We start from the raw sequence: 8663 nt of genomic DNA on the forward strand, positions 1-8663 counted from the left end.
CGTGATAACAGGCCACCATGGATGATAAAAATGAGGTCATTCATGACACATTTTATAACAACCAAAGAGACATATGTCACCTACACAACTATAGTGGCCAATTAGCAGCATTGTGGGTGGGCTGATTCGTTGTCTTTTGAATAAATACACTCCTCTTTCCTGGCTGCTCAACCCACAACCAGTCTCGGTTGCCCTTCCTGAGTCTGGCTTTGTCAGAAGTTTCTTCCTGTTGAAGGGGAGAGTTTCCTCTCAACAGTCACCTGGTACTTGCTCAGGACAGGGCGATATTTGCTTTTAACCTTGGCTTGGTTGTCGAGAAGAGAAACAGATGACAGCAATGAGGAGCAGGCGAGCCATTAAAACCACAGCAAATATGGCGGGGACCAGTAGACTGCTGGCAGAACCTGGATGTCAAAAACAGGTGTTGATCAAAACAATGACTGTAAATATTTAAATATATAACAATGAAGATAGTGATAAGTCTTTTTGGCCACGTTAAAATTTGGATTTGTGAAAAGAATTCCAGAAAACCTTTTCTTCATGATTAACTAAATTAATTTTATTCATCTTGATCAGATGAGTTATTGTGAGATGAAATCATTTCTTTCCAAACAGATCAGATCATAATCAGAATGTGTCGGTCCATCAATACTACACAATAAACTATCATTACTTTGCCACCAACCTCTTGATGTGTTGTCCTCTCTGGCAACAACTTTGATAATCGTACCCTTTCCTTTATATGTGGCTAAATCCGGTATCTCCACAGAGACACTGCAGATGTATATCCCAGAATCCCTTCTTGAGATGTTTGGAAAGGTGTAAGTTGAACAGTTGTTTGACTGGTACTTCTCAGATCGAGTTACAATCTCGTTCCGAAGCATTGTTTGATTTCTAAACCAAGTTAGTCTGGCTCTAACAACCGTTGTATTCCAGCAGCAGGTGATGTTCACCCTCTCCCCCTCCATGACAGACACGTCAGGAGTCTGAATCACAGCAAGTGATGAAACACCTGTGAAGAGATGTAGTTGTGCTGAACATGGCAGGTCATCTATGTACGCAAGATGTCACACTACCAGCTAAAATACATGTATCAGGCACTTTTAAACCAATAAGAGAATATTTGCTAAACACACACTAGTTTAAATATATCCGTACTTACTCCATGATGAGAAAGAATAGACGGAGACCAGAAGCAGACTGCTCAGTAAAAACTTCATCTTTCTCTATTGATTCATCATTGAAGATCAGCACTACTGCACTGCACAAAGTCCCACCCACCACAAGCTCATATACACACTCATAACAGAAACCCCCCGTGATGCCAATGATTCTGCTCCTTCCTGAGCTGACCAGCTACACACTGCGTAAAGTCAAGTTTTTAACACATATACTTCCTCCAGACAAACTCAACTACCTGTCTTTTTTCCTGCTTGTCTTTACAATATATCTGTTCAATATATGATTTCTCTACAACAGTATCTTCCAGCTGGTTGAAAATACATCTCAGTGTGAATTGTATGTTTAAAGCCATGTGAAGAACAATTCCTATAATACAGTCTAAAGTTAAAAGATTGTCATTAGTTTTCCTGAAGGTGGAAATACTGGCAAAATTCCACCAACCAGAAATGTCCGGTACTGCTCTAGAGGTTACAAGTAATCTCAAAACCCTGATAAAATTACTCCCCAGGATCTCTATATAACCTTTGGTTCTTGCAATTGGATGGGAGCTGGCATCAAAACATCTTGTTTTAAACCTCTAATCAGCAATCTGTATGACTGTTCCTACAGTGAACTATTTTCACTTCCAGGGGCAAAACTGCATTGACTACTGTTAACTTGCGTCCATCTAAAAATAAAATTGGTAGCTATCCTGTAAGACACAGGTGAATGATAAAATATGACTTTATCATGTGCCCATAAGATTGCACTTGCAGACTGCATCAAACATAATTTATATTTATAAATATCTAAGTATGTTCAGTGATCGTGCACAACACAGAACACTGATTTCCAGATCTTTTATTAAATCTTCATCAGAGACTGTCAAAATCCAAGAGTATTAGTTTTACAAGAAAGTTGTTCTTATTTTGAAAAAGTGAGGTCGAGGCTGAAAATAACAAAATGTGAAGGACAAAGTTTGAACGTGCAGTTCTTGCTGCCATCTAGGGGTTATAGATTTTACATTGCAGTTCCAGAAACACCAGAAACCACCAGGGGCCTGAACACAGCATCAGCTGTTTAACACTGTTAAATTACTAAAACATAGTCACAATATATCTTTTATATCCTGGTATTTTCCTATGCACCATGTTAACTTCAATTCAAAGTCAAAGGCATATGTGATATTATATTTAGAAGTGATACATTTGGAACTGAAACAGTTTTTCCTGTTTTCCTATTCTTTTTTTACTTATTGCTAAGCTCGGGTCCTGCTGATTGCTTCTGTTTTTGGAGTCTGTGAGCCTGCTTTATTCTGCTGAAAGCACCCTCTCCTTGACGGCTGCTAGCTTTCTTATTTTCAGTCTCACCTAAACCTTTTTGTAGAAAATAGCATCATGAAAAAGATGTCCTTAGGTGACTAGTTTGGACCTTGACCAGCAATGTAAACAAACGCAAACGAGAATTGGTGTGACATCATCCCATTCTGGGTGGGGCTACAGGAACTTGTTTGATTGATCAATTATTGTAATTAAATAAATAAATAAAAACAACAATCTTACAGTTTTTGCCAGTTGCTTGAACACATTTTGCAAAATTTCGCTCATTGTGCCAAAACTCTACACACAAGTAAGCATGACACAACACTGGGAAATATACCATTCACATCTGTGTCAAATTGAAACTCTACTATCACTGCCTAAACTCTGCTATCAAAACCTAAAAATACTTGGTCAAAATGTAACTCTGATGACAAAATGACACACACTTGTATCATATGTATACACTTTCAGATCAGGGAGAACACACTAGTCTACTTTATATAAAACACTGCAGTCTTTGATTTTGTTTTTTTATTTTTGTTTATTCAGCAGGCACATTTTCAAGCAACCAAAAAAACCAAATAGGCCTACCCAATGTTGTACATAGTAACGTGAACTAAAAAAAAAAATAGAAAAAACACTATACTGTAAACACATAATTGTGCATACTGCACGTGGGCTCATGGTTGTGTGAACAGGCGTTGGCATCCTCCCCCAGAAGGTTTTCTAGTCATTCTAGAGAAATACAACCACAAATTGTCATCAGTTTGATTCTTTTTCTTACAGTACTTCACTGTATATACTGTATCATCCACTGTACTGAACCCTGCAATACCCTGTACATGTGATGTGGTAAAGTGATATACTGTAGAGTGCTGTAAATACCATCTAAGTAGAAGGTAGAGAGGGGAAGACATACCTGTTTTCCAGTCTGAATGTTCTTCCTGTATTATAGATGCCAGTGTGAAGCGGCTGAGGTGCGGGTGGACTCTCTGCCGAGCTTCCCTCATTGTCAGGCCATGATTTATAACATGATCCACCAAAGTTGCCCTTATATCGTCAGATATGGAGGTCCGTGCATTGCCTCTTTGACCTTGTCCTTGCCCTCCTTGTCGTCCTCTTCCTCGTCCTCTTGCTCTCCCTCCATCCATGCTTGCAAAGTTCTTGAAATGGCTAAACTGAGGCCTTTTTGTAGCTGGCTGATGTGTTTTACTTTTAGCAAGCAAGTGTCTTCAGGTGTGTATTTGAATGGTTGCAATTAACCGATGTGTTTTGTATTTTGGAAACATGTGTTTTCCAAATGGAACCCTGAGATTTCATTTGTGAACGAAGTGTCTTATGTATGAAATAGAGTCTAGTATGCAGGACCAAGTGTGTTGCATAAAGGACTAAGTGTGTTGCAGAATTGCAACTAGAGTGCAAAGCAGCGCTTTGGTTTAAGGTATGGGTACATGTGTTTGAGGTATGGTAACAAAAGTTTCAAGTTGTGTTACTTTAGTTTAAGCATGGGTCTATAGTGTTCAAGCAACGGGCAAAAACATATCTTAATTCTAAGATGCTAGTTTACTGTGTAACTTTGCTGAACTATATGAACGACCAATGACAGCTATGGTCCTTATACTTCATTGGACTTGAGACTCGTCTATAATCATTTTTTAGGACTAGAGGAGGTTGGTGAGACTGCCAAACTGAGGTAATCTCATCAGCAACCAAAATAAATGAGTGTTCTGGTTGCCACTAATTTTTTCTCTCGTTTACACATAGTTTACTGGCAACAACAGTTTTAGGTTTTTTATTTGTAATGGAGAACCAGAAAAGACAGAGTTGCTGAATGAGAGTTGGCTGATGTGGACTTTTGGAAATCAAAGATAATGTTTCCCTGCAAACTGTATCTACTTAACTGTTTCTATTACATAACCTCTATTTTACCAGGTAAAGCTTTGAAAACAAATTTTCATTTACGAACAAGACTTGGGTCACTAAGCCATCAGCTACAAAAATGAAATTACTTTTAAATGTTGCCATCTGTCCTTATTTATTTTTCTTCACATATTAATTCAAATATTTAGTTTTCTTTATATCTGAATAGAGGGAATGCGCATGACGTCACAGATGTGCCTTCACAGTGAGTTACGCCCACTGAGTGGCAGAAAGACTGAGTGGCAGAAAGACTGAGTGGCAGCGTAAACTTCCAGTTTGAGCAACTGGAAAACATCTAAAATGGGAAAGAGCTGTTGTGCGATCGACTGTACTCATAGATTTAGCAAGAAATCGGAGTTATTGTTTTACAGACTGCCAAAAAATAAGCTTAAGAGAGACAAATGGATCGCTGCAATTCACAGAAACAACTGGATTCCAGGCACCGAAACGTGGATTTGCGGTTCCCATTTTGTATCAGGTAATGTTGGATTTTTGGGTAGCTAACGTTAAACGGTCAAATCATTAAGTCCACTGTCCTCTTTACTCTTTACTTTAATTTCAACAAATCCTGCCTTGAAGTAGGACCAAGGGTCAAGACTTTTGTATGCCTTCAAGCTTTGCTTTGTGTATTTCCCCGGTGTAGAAATTAAGTACATATAAATATCAGGAAACTGGATTCGTGGCCAAATATTAATGTCCATGGACCACTGGTTCTTGGGGTAACTGTACGGGTCACTGTCAAGTCCAACTGCCTTTAATTTAAGCCCATAATCGGCTGTTATCCCGTCTTCTCCACTAGTTGCAGCTGTTTTTGCTGATGTTTTGCCACTCAGAGTGAGTAAGGGGGCTGGTCCAGTGGGGAAGTGACGTCTATGCATACCCTGTATTGTAATGTATAAACTTCCTTAGTTGGGCTAAGTTCTTGTTTTTTTTAATTAGTTAATTTCTTTTGCTGTTTATTAAAATTGTATTTGTGTGTGTGTGTGTGTGTGTGTGTGTGTGTGTGTGTGTGTGTGTGTGTGTGTGTGTGTGTGTGTGTGTGTGTGTGTGTGTGTGTGTGTGTGTGTGTGTGTGTGTGTGAGACTAAAAATGTTATTTTGTTGTCTGAAAAATGGTTCAAATGTTATTTTATTGTCTAAAAATGGTTCAAATACTATTTTGTTACTTGAAAAATTTTAAATATGTTTTGTTAATGAGAAAATATGTTTCTCTATTTTTCTTATTTTTGTGAGGGGGGATATATATTGTTTTACCTTGCACTACCTTGTTCTCTATAGCTGATATAACATGAATTACTCCTATGTGGGATCAATAAAGTTCTTATTTTTGCCATCTGCGAAAATTAAATATATTATATTTGGTGCCTAACTGTTTCCCAAGTATATTAGTGCGTGTGTGAATGAATGAATGAGACGTAAAACGTACATTTCTTTGTAGAAAGGTGCTTTATGAAAATAAGTCCATTCACTTGTATTAGTTTACAGCGCAGTCTTGCCACATCCAATATGGCGGCGACGTTGGCGCATCTCAGGAGCGGGCAAAACCACTCTTTAAAAAAAACCAACTTTATTTAAAAGAATTGTCACAGAATAGTAAACAGGAACAGTATACAAATAGAATACAGAACATGTGCCAGGGGTGATGTTCGTTATTCAAGAAGATTATACATATTACACAAGTCTACGGTTTTAATAGCCATTTGTTGATTTAGTGATTAGTTTTAAGTAAAGTTCCATTTCTTTCTGGAAAACATAAAAGCAAGGGGTTTTCTTTGAAAATTTACTCTTATGAATATGAAATTTGGCAAGAAATAAAAACAGATTTATCAAAAAGTAACATTTTCCTTCTTTCTTAGGGAAACAATGGAAACCAAAAACAACATTTTCCCAATGTCAATTAAAATTTATAGTGAAAGAGTCAATAATAAATTTGCTAATATCTGCCCAAAGTTTTTTTCGAATGAGAGCAAAACCAGAATAAATGAACAACTGTTTCTGGATGTAAATTACAGAAGGAACAGTTCGTATTAATGTCCTTTTAAAATTTCTGCATGTAATGGCTAGCAGGATAATATTTATGTATGATTTTGTAAGAGACCTCCTTAACCTTATTTGTGATTAAAAACTTGTAAGGAAGCAAGTTTTTTTCCAATCAATATGATCTGTGAAACGATTCCAATAAACAGTAATATTAGGGGTAGCAACAATATCTTTTTGAAATAAGGCACGTACCCTTTTATTATTATTCTTTTGGGTCAGTGAAAAACATGTTTTACCTATTGGAGAGTCAGTTGAGAATGGGACAGACACATTTCTAGACGAGGAAGTACAACTGTTTTTAAAAAGCATTAAGGTGCCTGATGGAATAGCATTAGCGACAACTGAAAATTATTCAGGAGTTAGCGGGCAAAACCACTCGATGCGTCTCTAGCATTGATGTATTATATTACTTTTTTTTTACAAGCTTTATTGAATAGTTCTCACATTACAAAAACCATAAACAGACAGACATACAAAACCGTCATTAATACATAAAAGTACAACACAGGAGCCAGGGGGATTTTTAAACAAACACATTAAATAGTATTAGATAGAATAGAATTGTGTCTATTTTATAGTCACATAAAAGTACAAAATTAAGACCTCCAATCTCAGAAAAAACATAATTAGGTATAAAATTCCAAATGGATGTGGGATTGCACATAAATTGTGTTATCCAATTAATTTTAAAGGTATTATTCAGGGTAGAGAAATCGAGGAAGTTCAAGCCACCAGCCTCAAAGTTATTCATTACAACAGACTTTTTCACATGAGTCTTGTTTCTCCAAAGGAAATCAAAAAGTAGCTTATCAATAGCATTACAAGTTTTCTTATTAACAAAAGGGAGATTGCTGCATATGTGAGACGAGATAATCCTTCCGCCTTCGTCAGCAATGTAGGCTACGTCCTTTTAAGGAAAGATCTCTTTGTAATCACTGATTAAGTTTTTTCTTAATTTTATCAACAATTGGATCAAAGTTCTCATTACATCTCGTTACCTGATCTTTCATTATAGTAATCCCTAAATAGGTAATCTTTTCTTTAACCGGTATATTACAGATATAAGGTCCATTACACGCATTAATACCAAAAAGCTCGCATTTGTTCAAGTTTAAACAGAGTCCAGAAGCTGCAGAATGTATTATATTACATAGGTCTCTAGTCTATGCTGGTCACGACGCCGGTGGACAGGTGGTCACGTGTAGAGTACTAGAGAGAGAGAGTGGCGACAACTCCGTTCACTGCAATGGTTCAGTTTTTTCACAGCAATGGCGGAGCATGGAGCCCCTCGGAAGTTCCCGGAAGTTAGCGCAAGCTAACTGCTGCTCAATGTATTTCAATGGAGGAGCTGGTAGGAGCAACACTTGTTCGAGGTAAAAAGTTTAAAGAATTACATTCTGGTATCAGTGGGGCATCGGAATTAAATTGACACGAGTAATTAATTATGTTGGCGTTTTTTTTCCGTATAGATTAGAGGATTTAGGGAATATTAAAAGGTAAAAGTTTAGGCTATCACACTAGATAACCATAACAACCCGTGCAACAGGCTGATAACTGTAGATTCTGCTCTCTGAACAGGCTATAACAACCCTGTCAATTTATACTAGTAGCAAGGTTAATGTGTAGGGAGTGTGATTGCAGTTATACATCAATTTATTTATTTATTTTTTTAAAATATCATTTAGGCTGCGGGATGACAGGTAAAGCTTATGAGGATGAGGATGGTCTCCTAATGTCTCAACACTGCATTGCACTGACTTGACTGTAGTTCTGTTTAATGTAATTCATGTCATTACTGTGGTGTGTATTGGACAACTTGATTTCTTTTTTTTTTTTTCAAGAGATCATTATACTATTATAACTGGGCAAACAACCAAATCACGTAAAAGTTACTAGGTGTTTCTACTGTGTACTGTTGTAGTTCTGGTACTAATACTGATACTTGTATTTCCTCTCCTGGGTTGCAGGAGGAGGGCAGAGTCCAGACAGAAGCAGAGAGACAGCAGAGCATCACTCTCTGCCCTGGTCCAGCTCTGTCCTGAAGCAGCTTCAGCTGTTCTGTTCCAGCCTGATATTCAACTTTGTTTAGGTCTTGCTACCATTAACATCTTTTGTTTGTTTCCTCTCATTTTTCCCTCCAGTTTGCAACCTAACTTCCCTTGGTTTGTTCATTGTTTTCCTGTTCTTTTTTCTATTTTTTGAATAAAAAAAGGCTCAAATT

This window comes from Cololabis saira, chromosome 20, assembly GCF_033807715.1.
Source record: "Cololabis saira isolate AMF1-May2022 chromosome 20, fColSai1.1, whole genome shotgun sequence".
NCBI lineage: Eukaryota > Metazoa > Chordata > Actinopteri > Beloniformes > Belonidae > Cololabis > Cololabis saira.